General features: G+C 44.9%; 1 long non-coding RNA gene across 1 annotated transcript; it reads right to left on the bottom strand.

Annotated features, from left to right (window-relative positions):
* Positions 1-5,810: 5,810 nt before the first annotated feature.
* On the bottom strand, positions 5,811-8,428 carry LOC307028247. The gene is made up of 3 exons (XR_013804901.1): positions 7,925-8,428; positions 7,137-7,216; positions 5,811-6,589 (listed from the first exon to the last, which is right to left on the bottom strand). It is a non-coding gene; the product is annotated as an uncharacterized lncRNA (long non-coding RNA).
* Positions 8,429-16,010: the final 7,582 nt, after the last annotated feature.

Below are 16,010 nucleotides of genomic sequence, written 5' to 3' on the forward strand. Positions count from 1 at the left end.
GAAGTCTGAGTAGAAGCCTATATGAAACATCTGTTCCAGTCACAGTGTCTCTCTCTCTCAATTACACCAACATTTGAATCCGCACAAGTCATTACCGCTCCATAAAACAGTATTAGCAGGCGGAGGAAAGGCAGGCGCCTCCACACTTGTTGTAAATCGAATTTCATTTTTAAACTCAGCCGCGGCTGCTGATTGGGTCAGCTCTGACAGGCTGCTTTCTATTGCTATTCCAAAGTGGATAAACATGAACTTAAAGAATCACTGAGAGTTATTGAGTTCAGCTCATATCTGTCCTCTCCACACATTCACAAACACAACTCCACTCTAGAGAGCTTCATGTCATCGCGTATGCATTTCCAGTTTGCTACAGCTTCCACTGATGATGGGTGATGTTGAGTCTGAAATTGTAAGAAAAAGGCCCCTGATAGGAATCTTTGTCAGTCCAAGTCTGTATACACACCACCACAAACAGCAGGTTCCATTTATTAAAATACAAATATCTCTTGACTCTTTTCAGGCTGTTTTCATATAGCATATTATTGTTCCTAAAAGTATTGTTGTATTCAAAGAGTCAAGTTTGTTCTCTTTCTACAGATGGAACTATTTTGGCGCTGTCTATTATTTTTAGAGTGCATTGATATTTGATGAACAGAAACAGTTGTACAGTAACATGAAGAAAAAGAAAGAAATAACTTGATATTTGTCTGCCTTTTGGTTCTTGAATAATGGTAAATAAAGTGATATCTTTTCAACTGTTATGATTGACCTGAAGTAATCAAAACATAAAATATATCTAGATATGATTTGCTACATGAAAACCAACCATTTAAGAAGTTATAACAAAAATACATTCCGTAGAGGCCATAATGTGTCAGATTTGTTCTGTTTTTCTCTCAGTAAATATTGCATAGAGATTAAACAGATGAAGATGACAGTAATGGCTTCAGCGGAGACTTTACATTCTGCTGCTCTGTTCAAATGGACCCTCAGTGGGAGCAGAGAAAAGGCCTTTCTCCGTGACGTGTCCCACAACAGAGTTGTGAAGGGCAGGCTCAGGAGAGGAAAGTGACATTTAGGAAGAGCTAAAACAATGCAACAGTAGTGCTTTAATGTCTCATAAGACGTCCTCTAAACATGGCTTTTCCATCTGAGAGCATCTCCATGCTGAGTCAAGTGCACTAACTGTGCATGAAAGAGCTCGCTCCCCCAGGACGCCGCTGCCTGATACCCGCAAGAATAAACTGGCCTTTAACTGCCAGGCTCCACACAGCAAACACACACACACACACGCGCGCGCGCGCACGCACGCACGCACGCACGCACGCACGCACGCACGCACGCACACACACACACACACACACACACACACACACACACACACACACACACACACACACACACACACACACACACACACACACACACACACACACACACAAGAGTGTACATCTGCAGAGACCTGGCACTGCAGCATGACCTCTGCCCTCAGAGAAGCAATGCCCTAATAAATCATTCACCTCTCCTTCTTTTCTTAGTTTTCTCTTTATATAATGTAACGAGCGCTGGATGTTGGCAATTGAAAAGTCACGTTTTGTCAGAAAGAGAGGTTTTGAATTTGAACATGCTGCTGCCTTCAAGTGGTGTAACATCTCTTTCCTACTACTAAACAAGGCATTGTGAGAGCAATCGTATGCGAACCATTTTAACTTGAGAAAGTGAAACATTTTTAACAATGTAGCACTGACAATAAATCAAATACTAATTCAAGATTCTATGATAAATTAAAAAAAACATTTATTCAGATTATTTTGATACAAATTCCTTATTTCTGAGACAATTCAAACAAGTTAAACCTGAATTATTTTTGACAGAATTATAAAAGGGTAAACATGTGCATTACAATTTTACATAATGTAAACTCACATCACACTCTCACAGTATTTAACTTTGTATAAAATAAAAAGTCAGAGGTAAAAGTTAGCAAATACTAAGGTTAAAATTGTATGGAAGCCCAGAGGTGCCAAATACAGACATCGTGGTTGGATTTTTCAGTAGGAAATTGTTTTATAAAAGAAAAACTTGTCATAATAGCTTAACACAGACTCTAAGAGAAAGTAAAAATGTGCATTTATATAATTAGCAAACATTTTAAATCAGAAGTCACAAGATATGAAATAAAACTTTGGTGAAAGTTAAGAGAAAGTCAAAGATCAACTTCAACTTCATAGTCGGACTGATCTCACAATTACTCAATATAAACATGTTGTTATTTTTGATTTATCATGACACATTTGTACAACTAATTAATTTGTATCTGTTTTTTTTTTGTTTTCCTTGTTGAAATAAAACTGCTATTATATTTAAAACCACAATGCATAATATAAACACAATACCATAATACAGTTTTTGGGTAGGTCCATCTGTGCAAGAAAACAAAAATGAAACACTCATGGTCTTTTTTTTCCTACCATCTTTTATAAAAATGTGTATTTAAATGTTCTATGATGAGATAATAATTACTGTCATTGGCTCTCATAACATGTAAACTAATTTGGATCTACTGGACTTCCATACATTGCACTGATAGTGTGTCACATGGCAGAAACAGTGTAATTTCCAGTATAAGAGGGAATAAAACGGAGATCACGACTCAGGAATTGTGACGACTTGACCTTTGAGTTTTAAAACCTCTCAAAGATTTGTTGCAATTTCATTGAGACGTCCTCCATATTTGAACTAATGCTTTCCAAGAATGGCCTTTTCTCAAGTTGAGATTAAAATGAATGGATGAGATTGTTGCCCCCGCCCCCCCCCACGCCACCACGGGTCGCTCACAACAGTTTGGAGCGGGCTGCTCAGGAAAACAAATATTTTTTGCCAAATGGCTGTGGTTGTGAAGAACCTATGTCCCGTAGCTCTGATTTTACATACTGTCACATTAATCATTCAAAGCACTCTATATAAATATTAAAAGTAATAGCTTCCCTATTCAGCTATTACTCCATCATTCCCTGAAATCATCATAAAACATTCAAAGCCTTTTAGAAAATGTACACACTTGAATTTGATGGCGGGGAAAGCAGGCTGTCAGAGTGCGAGGTCCTGGAAGCTTAAATAATAGTGGAAAGCTGTTTATGGAACATGCTTTATTTATTCATCGTCTCAGAGTAAGGTCTTCAGTTTAGATGGGGAGGGAGAAACAGAGAGCCACAGGGAGGGAGGGAGGGAGGGCGAGACAGAGAGGATGGAGAGGGAGCAAACCAAAGTAAAAGACCTATCTGCGGGAAAAAGCTGAAACATAACTCTTCTTCCCACAGTGCAATAAAAGAGGGAAAAATGCAGAGTCCATGAGATTCTAAGCACAAGGTCAATCAATGGAGGACTCCGGGTCCAGGAGCAGCTAATGGATTGTGAAGACGCGTTGCAGGGTTATGAATTTTTAACGAGTTCCTCTTTCAGCCCCAGACCTCCATAAATCAATAACGACTTATTTGAGAAGATCAATTATGCAAACTTAAAAACATTTAATGACAGATAATGAAGAGGTCCCTGAAGGCTGGAATCCCAGGCATCATTCGGAGGAGCCGAACCATAGAACAACTTTCAAGGCCACGACTGGGACACCTCTCTGACAACTTGAGGAGGTTAAAGAGGAGATTACTGATGTGGGTCTGGATGAGTCAGACATGCTGCACAGTTTAAACATCAACCATCTGAATGAGCAGAACCAGCTGGACTTGTGTTTGTGAAACGAGTCACGGCCGTGGAGCGACTCCTTTCAGAAAAATGACGGCAGATGATGAAGAAGGGACAGAAAGCGTCTGATTGGTTCTCTGGCATCTACAAACAACACAACTTCCTTCATTTATTTTACTATAATTGAATTGAGACAGAAATCAAATACAACACAAAACGAAAAACGTTGAGTGAGAAACACACCTGAGGATAATAAAAACAACACAATGCCCTTTTTTAATATCACGTCACACAATACTTCACTTAAACACAAAAAGAAAAGACAGAGAAATCAACTCAATTGTTGCCATAGTTACCAACAACATGGCGCCAAGCATGTCTAAATTGTGTATCAACTCTCAAAAGTGCTATTTGGTTAGAGCTATGTAGAAATAACAGGAAGTAAACAAAGACGTGCAACGTAAAAGTGTTCCCACATAAAACGTAACTTCAAATAACTGTTATTACAAAGGAAAAATTCACTAACTAAGAATTATTTACACACATTTTTATCTTTGTAACATTTGCCAAAGATTTCCCCTGCAGAAGAAAGACAAGACCACCTTAAAGAGTTCTGTGTATTATCGCCGTCATTTCCCCGGAGCTCATCATAAAATGCCCCTGGGCCGCCCCCTGTGGTAGTAATCTCAAATCACTGAGCTCTAAACAATGTTAAGCACAAGCGCACACATTAAAAGGCTCTCTGCAAATCTGTCCCCTCCACTCACGTCCCGCTCAAAGCTGTGACCCTGTCACCGCATGCTTTTATATCGTCTGTGTCCTTCCAACAATTCATGTTTAATGTATCACTTCTCTTTTACTTGCCTAGCCATCCGCGCAGGCTGTTCAAAAGATTGTACAGCAGATTTCGAGCTTGTTATATCTCTATCGGAAAAGTAACAATGCGCCATCTGCTTTTTCAAATTCAGATATTAAGACGCCTTTAACCCTCCTGTTGTCTTCGGGTCATCAATCATACATTTTTTTGTTTTACATTCGATTTCATTAAGGATTTATGATATCCTTCACAGTAGACATTTGAACATGTGAAATTGCTGATCACCACTTTCATTGAATTTTGGATGATTTAGTCAACTTTGTAACACCCATGGTGTTCCCGGTCGCCATAAAGATGACCGCCATAAAGATGACCGCCATAAAGATGACCGCCAAAAAGATGACCGCCAAAAAGAAAAGGAATTAGTAACCATCCGGATCAGATAAAACACACACACACACGCACGCATGCACACACGCACACACCCACACACCCACACACCCACACACACACACACACACACACACACACACACACACACACACACACACACACACACACACACACACACACACACACACACACACACACACACACACACACACACACACACACACACACACACACACACACATACTCTATACGTGTCCCCCCCCATAGACTGTATATATAAATGGACGTAGGGTCCGTGACGTCACCCAAAGGATTCTGCAGAGTTGCCGAGAAGCCCTTAGTAGGCGGAGTCGGCCACTAACGGCTCGACAGTGACGTCAGAGTTCAACTCCCGCCTTCTCAGGCTGCTCCAAATAAGGGAAAAGAGGCGGAAACGAGGCGGGACCTTCTGCCACCGAGCTGAAAGTTCCAGAGCTAGCTGAAGCTACCAAGCTAAGCTAACATGCTCCCCATCGGCACACTGCCGTGGTATTTTACGTTTCTAAGGTAAGCGGACATGAAACTATTCATCAAAACTATAAATAATAATCTAAGTTATTGAGTTTTTAGCATAATACTTCAGAATCTTAAAATCCCTTAACGTTTGTATGCAATTGTGCTAAATTCAACATTGGAATCAAGCAAATATTAATATGTTTGCATGACATTAGTTATTTATATTTTGATATCACTTAATTATACGTTTAATACATTTAAGTCAAGCTAAGGTACATGTGATGGTAGCTAGTTAGTGCTCTTACCTGTGAGGCCTCCTCCAAACAGCATAATAACCAGACTGTATCATTAAAACTATAAGTACCAGTTCTAGATCCGTGACTTTAGACAAACAATTCAAAAGACAACATGTATTTAAAGACCAATCTTTATTTGAATGTGCCTCTTAACCTGATATATTAGTTATACAGCAATAGTATTGACAATCTAAAAAAACTGAGCAACTCAACAGTCAACTTTATGTTTCTTATTGTCTAAAGCATTTGTTATTTTCATTTCCCCCCACTCATATTCAGTGTGGACGGATTGAGACAGCGTGGTGTCCAGAAAGTCGCAGAGACTTCAGGGAGAAACCTACGTGTGATGGATGTCCTGTCTGTTGGTTTGGAGAGGACTGAGGGTCTTTCCTCTGCGAGGGGGACTGGGGGGAGGGACTGATGGAGGAGCCCATGCTGGGCAAAGCTGATACCAACTGCACAGGCCTAGTCTGTCACTTTATTTGACTAAATGTGTTTACTTATACATTTAATAGGTTTATACCTTCTGTCCATATGTGCGTTTAATTTAAAACATTTTATTAACTTTTGGTTCACATTTCAATAAATTGTATTTGTATTTGGTTACACATTCACATCTGACTGAAGATTGGCCCTATTTATTTGTGACGTTGCAAACTCTGCGGTACAAGGCACAAGTGATGTGAAGCTCATAAAGCGAGGCAAATAGAAATAATCAGCTCATGGAGTGTAGATGTGGAAATACGTGCATTCGATCAGCTGACTGTTTTTACAATAAAAGTAGTGTACTGGTCTTAAAATCTCATAGCATCAGCTTTTAATTTTCCTCTTGGATGTTCGTCTTGACCCTCAGAGAAGGAGAACATGTTGTGTCTTTCAGGCATGTCTTTTCCTAACAAAAATGACAGGAAACATAAAACATATTATTGCAGAACAAGTGTGTTATTTATGAAAGCGGTGTGTTTGTGTGTTTAGGGGCTGTAGATATAATTATTTTGTAATTGTAATGTTTTTTTTTAATTTCAACAGTGAGCTACAAAGACAATCAGATTATGAATGAAAAGTATGAAGTTCATCAACATTGAAATATATGTTATTATCAAAATAATATTGAACTGTTATCAAAACGTAGTGCAACTGTCGCTCTGTTGTCTCAGTGAAAGAATAACTTTTACCACGTTTTTTACAGACAATATTGAGAGATAAATAGTAACAGTTCTCACTATGTGTTAAATATCTTTGCCTTTAATACATTAAATTAGAAAGCTGACAAAATGATATTGCTTGTTAACATCTAAATGTAACTTTTTGCACAGAAAAAACCCTCAACTTCACTGATGTATAGGTGATCTAGTATTGTTTAATGGAATGTATATCAGTGTATTAAAGTCAATACTTTCTTGATTCTTTGTATAGTATGAAAAAAAGAGTCTTTGTACCTGTGCTGAAGTTCACTTCTGTGAGGAGTCCAGTTCTGTCTCTCACTCTCTGGTCCAGCCTGTCTGCATCACCTGTACACCTTAAACAAACAGATATATATGTAAAGTACCATGTGTACAAACAACATAACTGATTCTCTTCTGTTGAACATGTTGGATTGTGTATTGTCCGAGTCAGGCTCCTTTTTATTTTACTGTAACTTTGGAAGTTGTGTTACCAATGCTTACTGTTTATTTGATAACCATTTGGTAATGCAATTAATAAAAACAACAAGGTTTGGGTTTGTTCTTCAGATGACTGTGATGTTAACGTGTAAGCCCAATAATGAACTCCAGCTCAACCAACCATATTGTAATATCTAAGTAATCATCTTGAAATATGACATTAATAATTGTAATATACACACATCTTGTTGTGAGGTTGATTTCACATACACTACTTCGACATTAGCTTCTCTACATACTTGAGCATAGCCAATTTAAATTAACCTTAGTGATGCATACAGTTCCTACCTAAATAATAATCATCTCTCTAAGTTACAAGGATGACCTTATTTTATCAACCTCAAACAGAAGCCGTTTGTTGTACAGTATTATCCCACTTAACACTTGTCTATTTCGTTTTAACCTTTATAAATATAGTCTATGATTTTAACTTGGAGGCTACTATTAGCATTGTTAGCACCGATGTAGCTACCACTCGCTTACACGCTAACCCAAGCCGTAACATTAATTACGTAGCTGATTCAAATCATTAACACATAAATAAGTACTCGAATTTCACTTACCGCAAAACCGCATTCATGCACCGTCTGTTTCAACCGCAGAGCGAGTCACAATAGTCCGATATATAAGCATGAAGAACAAACAAACACGGCCGGGGTCAAGTTGTGTTCCCTGGATGAGCTGAACAGGCAGAGTGCCTGTAGCTTCACGGAGCAGCTAGCAGAGAGACAAGAAGCTAAGAGCAGCAGTCACTTCACAGAGCCGTCACTCAATGTGACCACGCCCTAATTTATGCAAAAACTTAAAGACCTAATATAAATAAAAGGGTCGTGTTAGAAAACAATTCACTCACAGATCCATAATCATGAAGGTGGAATCTAACTATATTCATAATAATATTTATTGCATCCATGGGTAGAAACAGGTTTTTTTCTGCTGTAAAGTTGGGCATTTTAACATGGGGGTCTATGGAAATTGCTCCTTTCTGCAGTCAGTCCCTATCGGCCAATATATGAACTGCAGTGTGTGCCACTTCCGTATTGGCGTCCCGGCTCTTCCACAGAGTTTGCCGCTTGGGTGTAACAGGTTACAAAAGTAACAGAGTTACAGTAATATATTACTTTTTGCTGTAACTAAGTAATGTAACGCATTACTGATTAAATGTGGCTAATATATTACCCGTTACAATGCTCAGTAACGCTGTTACAACACATTTTAACCCGAAATGAAATGGTGTTTTGTTTTTTAAGAATGTACTAACAAAGCGAGACATCCCGACACCAGAGACAAATTGTGCGGGTAGATTAGTAAACCTGGTGTCTTCAGGCTTCGCGTTGGGATCTTCGGGGCAGTTGAATGTTATGCACCATCTATTCAAAAAAGAGAACGGAGCGAAAAATACAAACAACAAATTGTGTCAGGTGCGCGTGACCTTCTCCGCTGCGCGTGCATCATTTCCAAAGTGCTTCCACAGCAGTGACACACATCTGTGGATAATCATTTATACGAAAATGGTTAAAGCAACCATCACTAAACGCCAGCAACACTGCATCTACTGCAGACAGTAGCAATAGGTCAGATGGGGACATCACGTGACCCTCCGTTGTGGACACTAGCTTACTCCCGCCTGACTCGCCGCCCTCGCCCCCGGAGCTGCAGTCTTTGTCGCCCGAAACGACGCCGCCCCTCTGCGGCCCGCATGTGCCTGGATACCACGGCAAAACCGAGCCTGCCCAGGTATATCTAAACAAGTACCTGCCTGTACAGTGGGGTTAGGCGGTCATTTTGCAGCTCGTGGTATACAAATAGACAACGGAATATTCATGTGAAAATAGTGCCATATTTAACCTTAAGCTCCAGTTTCAGCAACAGGGATCATGCCTGTAGAAATGTTGGGTCAAACATAATGCATACAATAGCACAGATGCCTTCACCACGAATGGCTACAAAAAGATCTCATATCCCAAGCTTATCAACAAGCTAATGTTGCAGCTGAAATGTTCTCCTGGTCACAAAGTCAACCTCACATGATGATGTGATACCAGTTCTCATTCGTAACACTCCGTTCGATGTCTCACTATGGGATGCGCCTCATCGCGGAGCAAACAGAAGCATCAATCTCATTACGCCAATCCTGATTGGCTGGTGATCTTGACGTCAGCATCAGGGAATCTACCCCCTATAAGTAGCTTGCGCTACGCCGCATGCATCATTCAAACACCTCTTCTCGCTTCAGAGCACATCTCTATTGGTAGCCGGGCTAGCTCACACAGTCCACAGACGGAACCAAGCTATCCAAGCTAACTTCGGTCGACGGGCGCTCGCCGGCTACTTCTATATATACTTCTGCAAGAAGACTGTTAATACTAACACACCAGTTAGTGTTGCAATCTACATCACCGTTTCTTTCTTCGAAATTAAAGGTAAGGTTTTGATTTCAAGCTGGTAACACACCTGTTACTAGCTTGCCTTTCCTCACTACCGACACCAAGGTAGAGGAGGGGGAAGATAAAAAGGGTATTAACACACCAGTTAATATACTTTGAGAATAAAATTCTACACCGTCGTTTTTTCCCTGGATTAATGACAGGTGGGGAAGGATTTTTTCTCGGCAACGTACCTGTTACGAGCGGGTCCTCTCCACGCCGTCACCACGGCGAACGAGATGGACGCTTCTCTCCCTCACACCAGAGGAGTCAGGGACTCGGAGGCTCGGCTCTGCGGCTGCGGGTTGAAGATATCAGGCACAGACTCACACCAGGTCTGCTCGTCCTGCCTCGGGCTGGAACACGCCCAGGAGGCTATCGACAACCCCGGCTCGTGCGGGCATTGTGCCCGCTTCACCATCAAGAGCCTCCGCCGACGGCTAGCACGCCAAGCTAGCTTGTCGGGACAGAACCCCCTCATGTCCGCTGTTTCGCCGGCCGGCAATCAAGATATGGGGGCGTCCGCCGCGGAGATTGAGCCCCGCGCTGTGTCAGGCTGGGGCTCAATAACAGCGGCAGCTGCTGAACCGGAGCCCCGCGCGGTGTCAAGCTGGGGCCCGGTGGCGGCAACAGCCGCGAGAGCGGAGCCCCACGCTGTGTCAAGCTAGGGCTCCCAACTGGACCTCACCATGGTCTCGCCCGCGGATGATGTCCTGGAGTTGGACTACATGGAGGACGAAGAGGATACCTCTGAGTTCCTCCTGTCCGACTCGGATGAGCAAGACGATGATGTCTTCGTGTCATCAGCTCAGGCTGCAAAGCCGGGAGCGATGGCTGCTCTCCCGGGCGATAGCGCACCAGCTTCGCCCTGTCTTAGCATGGACCTGCAGGCCGTGTGTCAACGTGCCGCGTCCAGGCTGGACATCCCATGGCCTGAAATGGCCAAGGAGACCTCCAGGTCTCGCTACGAGGGGAAGACTTTGCCCCAAGCAGCGAGGACAAAGAGGCAGCTCCTTCCAGTCTTCCCGGAGATGCTGGACGAGGTGTCGGTCTCTTGGAGAGACCGCCCCTTGAGTAATAAGGCCCCAATCCAGGGTGCCTCCTCCCTGGACTGTGCCGGTATGGAGAGGCTCGGCCTGCTCCGCATGCCGCCCATGGAACCGCTGGTGGCAGCCCACCTCCAACCGAGGCTGGCTCCGACACCGAGCAGGAACCCCACGCTACCGGTGAAGGCAGACCGGTTCCAGTCAGCGATGAAGGAACGGGCCTATAAAGCCGCAGCGTTGTCCGCCAGGGCACTCAATGTCTCCTCACTGCTGACCGCCTACCAGGCGGAGCTCTGCGAGGACCTATCGAGCAAACCTGGGCCGGCCGTATGGGACGAGATCGCAGCGATCCCGGACATTTGCCTCCGTGTGCAGCGCTGTGCAGTCCAGGCCACGGGCAAAGTCATGGGCATAATGATGGTACAGGAGAGAACCAGGTGGCTCAACCTGACCAACCTCCCAGACCGGGAAAAGGAGGATGTTCTTGACATGCCTATCGTTCCCAAGGGTATTTTCGGCTCCGCTTTAGTCTCGATGCAGCGGAGATGTGAGTCGAAAAAGAAGGAAGACGAGGCCCTCCACCTCTGTCTCCCCCGAAGGGACCAGCCGCTGCCTGCGACGGTCTTGCGACAGTCCTTCGCCCAAGTTACCTCACGTCCTGCCCGGTTCAAGGCACCGAGGCAGCAGAGGCCACAGCCCGCCCCGAGTCCCCAGCCCAGGCAGGAGACGAGGACGAGCTGGCCGAGGAAATCTCCGGTTTCGGCAGCTGCTGTTCAGGCACAGCCGACTCAGATTTTTGGTCACCAGTCGAGGATGAAGAAGCGGGCGGCCTGACAGCCTCCTCTCCTCTCCTCGGTGACAGAGCTGGAAGTTCCCTGTTCCCCAGCTCCAGATGTGTTTTCGGGGTGCCACCAGGCCTTCATCTTCCCGCCGCCTCGAGTGATGCCGCAACGCCATCCTCAAGTTCGCGCCAGAAGGGAAACAGACTTAATACCAGAGACAGCAAGTTCTGCTATCTGCCTAAGTCACAAAAACACATGTCACAATTGTTGTTGTTTTCAAATAAACCATTTTTCACTGTCGCATCCAGGCTTCAAGCCGAGGGCGCAGTCCAAAAAAATGAAAAGAAAGACAATAAAAACAATAAACAGTCTGTCACCTGTCCCTCTTTTGAGAGCAGCTACGGCCTCTCTCAAAAGGCGGATAATAGACGGGTCTGTGAAGGCACCACCGCCATGCGCATGCGCAGTGACGACTGGGGTTATAGAGCCGCTACCGTCACGCGCATGCGCAGTCTCGGTGGGGATTGTTGAAATGGGGTACCATCGTGTTCAGACACTAGAGGGCCCCATAACACAACAAATAGAGACTCAGAGGGTAAGAGACGTGACATCTCCGCTGGCTCTAAGGAGCAAACATTGGGAGATGCTCACAACGTCTGCTTGGGTTTTCAAGACAGTAACACGGGGCTACAGACTCAAATTCGCTGTCACCCCCCCTCGCTTCTCGGGCGTTCTGTATTCACAAGCCCGAGGAGAGTCAGCCCATATTCTGGAGAGAGAGATTCTCTCACTTCTAGAAAAGAAGGCTATATCTATAATACCCGCCGAGCAGAGTCAGAGCGGCTTTTATTCCAAGTATTTCCTCGTTCCCAAACGGGGAGGGAACGGAATTCGGCCAATACTAGATTTGAGGGCTCTGAACAAATATCTAAAAAGATACAAATTCAGAATGCTCACTCACACATCTCTGCTGCGTCTCGTGCGACAAAACGACTGGTTTACATCAGTCGACCTGAAAGATGCGTATTTTCACATGCCAGTATATTACCCACACAGGAAATATCTGAGGTTCGCATTTCAGGGGATCTGTTACGAATACAGAGTACTTTCCTTCGGTCTGTCTCTCAGTCCAAGAGTGTTTGTACGATATACGGATGCCGCGATAGCCCCGTTAAGACAACAGGGTATTCGCCTGGCAACATACCTAGACGACTGGCTGCTTCTCGCACAGTCGGAACAGGAGGCTATTACGCAGACAAATGTCCTCGTAAAGCACCTGCTCAACCTGGGTTTCATAATAAACACAGAAAAGAGCATGTTGTGCCCGGCACAGACTGTACTCTTCCTGGGTTTACACCTGAACTCGGTGCCTTTTACAGCCCGCCTATCAGCGGAAAGAGTGAAAGCTTTCAGAGCTTGCCTCGCTCATTTCCAGCTGCGCAAACATGTTCTTTTCAGATCACGCCTGCGGTACTGGGGCTCATGGCGTCAGCCATCCTGGTCGTACGACTGGGACGGTTGCACATGAGGGAGTTTCAGCGCTGGTTACTGTGAAATGCGTAATGGCACTGCGCCACTGGCTGCACCCGACTTTTCTGGTACGGGGCGTGCCTATGGTTGCTGTCCTTTCACGGAAGGTGGTCACCACAGACGCATGTCTGACGGGCTGGGGAGGTATTTACGAAGGTCGTCCGGTGAGGGGTCTCTGGAGCAGAGACCTCCAGCGGTCGCACCTAAATTACCTGGAGCTTTTAGCGGTGTTCCTCACCCTAAAACGCTTTCTGCCTTTTCTCAGAGGACACCATGTCCTCGTGAGGACGGACAATACGACCACAATATCGTATTTAAACCGACAAGGGGGTTTGCGCTCTCTCCAGTTACACATGCTGGCACGCAAACTGATCTTGTGGAGCTGCGGCCGTCTCCTCTCTCTGAGAGCGACGCACGTACCGGGTGTGATGACCCTCGGGGCAGACCTGCTGTCCAGAGGCGTACCACTATACGCAGACTGGACTCTACATCCAATGGTTGTGAGCCAGCTGTGGGTGCGTTACGGCCGAGCCGCGGTAGATCTGTTCGCATCAAAAGAAAATGCTCACTGTCAGCTTTTCAATTTTCAATGCACGATAAAAACGCACCATTAGGCGTGGACGCGCTCGCGCACATTTGGCCTCCGGTCCTCCTGTACGCGTTTCCACCCCTGGCGCTGATACCCCCAACTCTGGCCAGAGTGAGGGAACGGCGACACACGATGATCCTGATAGCTCCGCACTGGCCTGCAATGTACTGGCTGGAGATATATCAGCTGCTGTGCGGACAGCCGTGGCAGCTCCCTCCTACGCAGAGACATACTGTCTCAGGCGGGGGGGACGATCTTTCACCCACACCCGGAGCGCATGGCCCTATGGGCCTGGCCCGTGAGTGGTATAATCTGAATGCAGTGGGTCTCCCGCAGAAGGTGATAAACACTATTCAGAGTGAGAGAGCTTCCTCCACTAGGTCTCTTTATGACTGTAAGTGGAGGGTGTTTGAGGACTGGTGCCTTCAAAAAGGGCACACCTCTTTTCAATGCCTTGTGGGAGTGATTTTATAATTTCTACAGGACCTAATTGATAAACACAGAGCTTTCTCAATTATCAAAGTCTACCTGGCTGCTATTGCTGCATGCCATGTGGGTTTTGAGGGTAAGACGGCCGGCCAGCATCCTCTGGTCTGCCGTTTTATGAAGGGAGCTTGCAGGCTCCTTCCTGTTTCCAGGTCACTGGTGCCCTTATGGGACTTGACAGTGGTTTTGGATGGGCTCACTCGAGCCCCATTTGAACCCCTGGAAGAAGCTGACATGAAGAACCTGTCACTCAAGACAGTGCTGTTACTGGCCCTGGCATCCGCCAAGCGAGTCAGTGACATTCATGCGCTATCTGTACATCCTTCATGCACTCAGTTCGCCCGAGGGTTAACGAGAGTGTTGCTGAAGCCCAACCCTGCCTTTATACCTAAGGTGGTTGGTTCATTTACCCCCATTGACATTGAGGCATTTCCTCCGCCGCTGTGTCCCTCCGGGGAACAGCAGCCGAATTTGCTGTGTCCAGTCCGTGCTTTACGCACTTATATGGACAGATCAAAAGAGTTTTGTCATAATGACCAACTCTTTGTGTCCTGGGCTAACCCTCAGAAGGGCAAGCCTGTTATTAAGCAACGGCTCTCTCACTGGATTGTGGAGGCAATTGCTTTGGCTTACACGAGTCAGGGTCTGCAGGCACCTTCGGGTTTGCGTGCTCATTCGACTCGTGGTCTGGCTACATCCTGGGCTTTGTTCAAGGGTGTTTCCATCCAAGACATTTGTCCAGCAGCGAGCTGGTCCTCGCCGCTCACTTTTGTCCACTTTAACAGATTAGACGTTTCTGCTCCCAGTGTGGCCCATGCAGTGCTGGGCCCCCTGCTGAGTTAGAGCTCTAACTGTTACATTTTGGTTAGGTTTGGTGATTTTTGAGATAAGCTCGTCTGGCAATACGGGAGCTACAATATCCCATCGTGAGACATCGAACGGAGTGTTACGAATGTGCAGAGTAACATGAAGTGAGATGTCTCACCAGACGGCCCTCCTTGCTATGGTGAAGCGAGAAGAGGTGCTTATTTTGAATGATGCATGCGGCGTAGCGCAAGCTACTTATAGGGGGTAGATTCAATGACGCTGACGTCAAGATCACCAGCCAATCAGGATTGGCGTAATGAGATTGATCCTTCTGTTTGCTCTGCGATGAGGCGCATCCCATAGTGAGACATCTCACTTCATGTTACTCTGAGAACTGGGGTTACGCAAGTAACCTATAGTTTTCAAGCACAGTAAATATTCTCTTCCCAGCGTATATGATTGGACTAAAGTGATGATTTAGTAGGCTACATGGTTTTAATAATACTTTTGCTTTTCAATGTTTGCCATTTCAAACCATGAGCTGGTTCAAATCCTATTTGCCTTGATTTACAATATGTTCTCATTTGTTTTTTCAGTACAGTTTTGAAGCTTTTGTGCTTTTCTTTGCCACAGTCCACTTTGGACTATATGAAATATTTCAGGATTGCACTTTTAACTAACTTGAAATGTTCTCACTTGCTTGGTTTCAAAACATAGCAAATGCCATCATTTGTTCATTGGGGACCATGAATGCTATTTTTCATTGCTGTTGCCGGTCACTATTGCTCATGTAAACCTACAACTGCTCGTGTAATCTCAGATGCACCCGGAGTCATTTTGTTCTGGAACCGGGCCTGTACATGGCCATATACTAAACAAACTACAGAGCCCATTCCGTGTCCTGTTATTGTTTACTTCCTGTCTGCCCTCTTCTGGTGATTTATCTGACGTCCAGCGCTCCGTCTTTTAACCTCTTTTCCTTT

This window comes from Notothenia rossii (assembly GCF_949606895.1).
Source record: "Notothenia rossii genome assembly, chromosome: 1".
In the NCBI taxonomy this organism is placed as follows: Eukaryota; Metazoa; Chordata; class Actinopteri; order Perciformes; family Nototheniidae; genus Notothenia; species Notothenia rossii.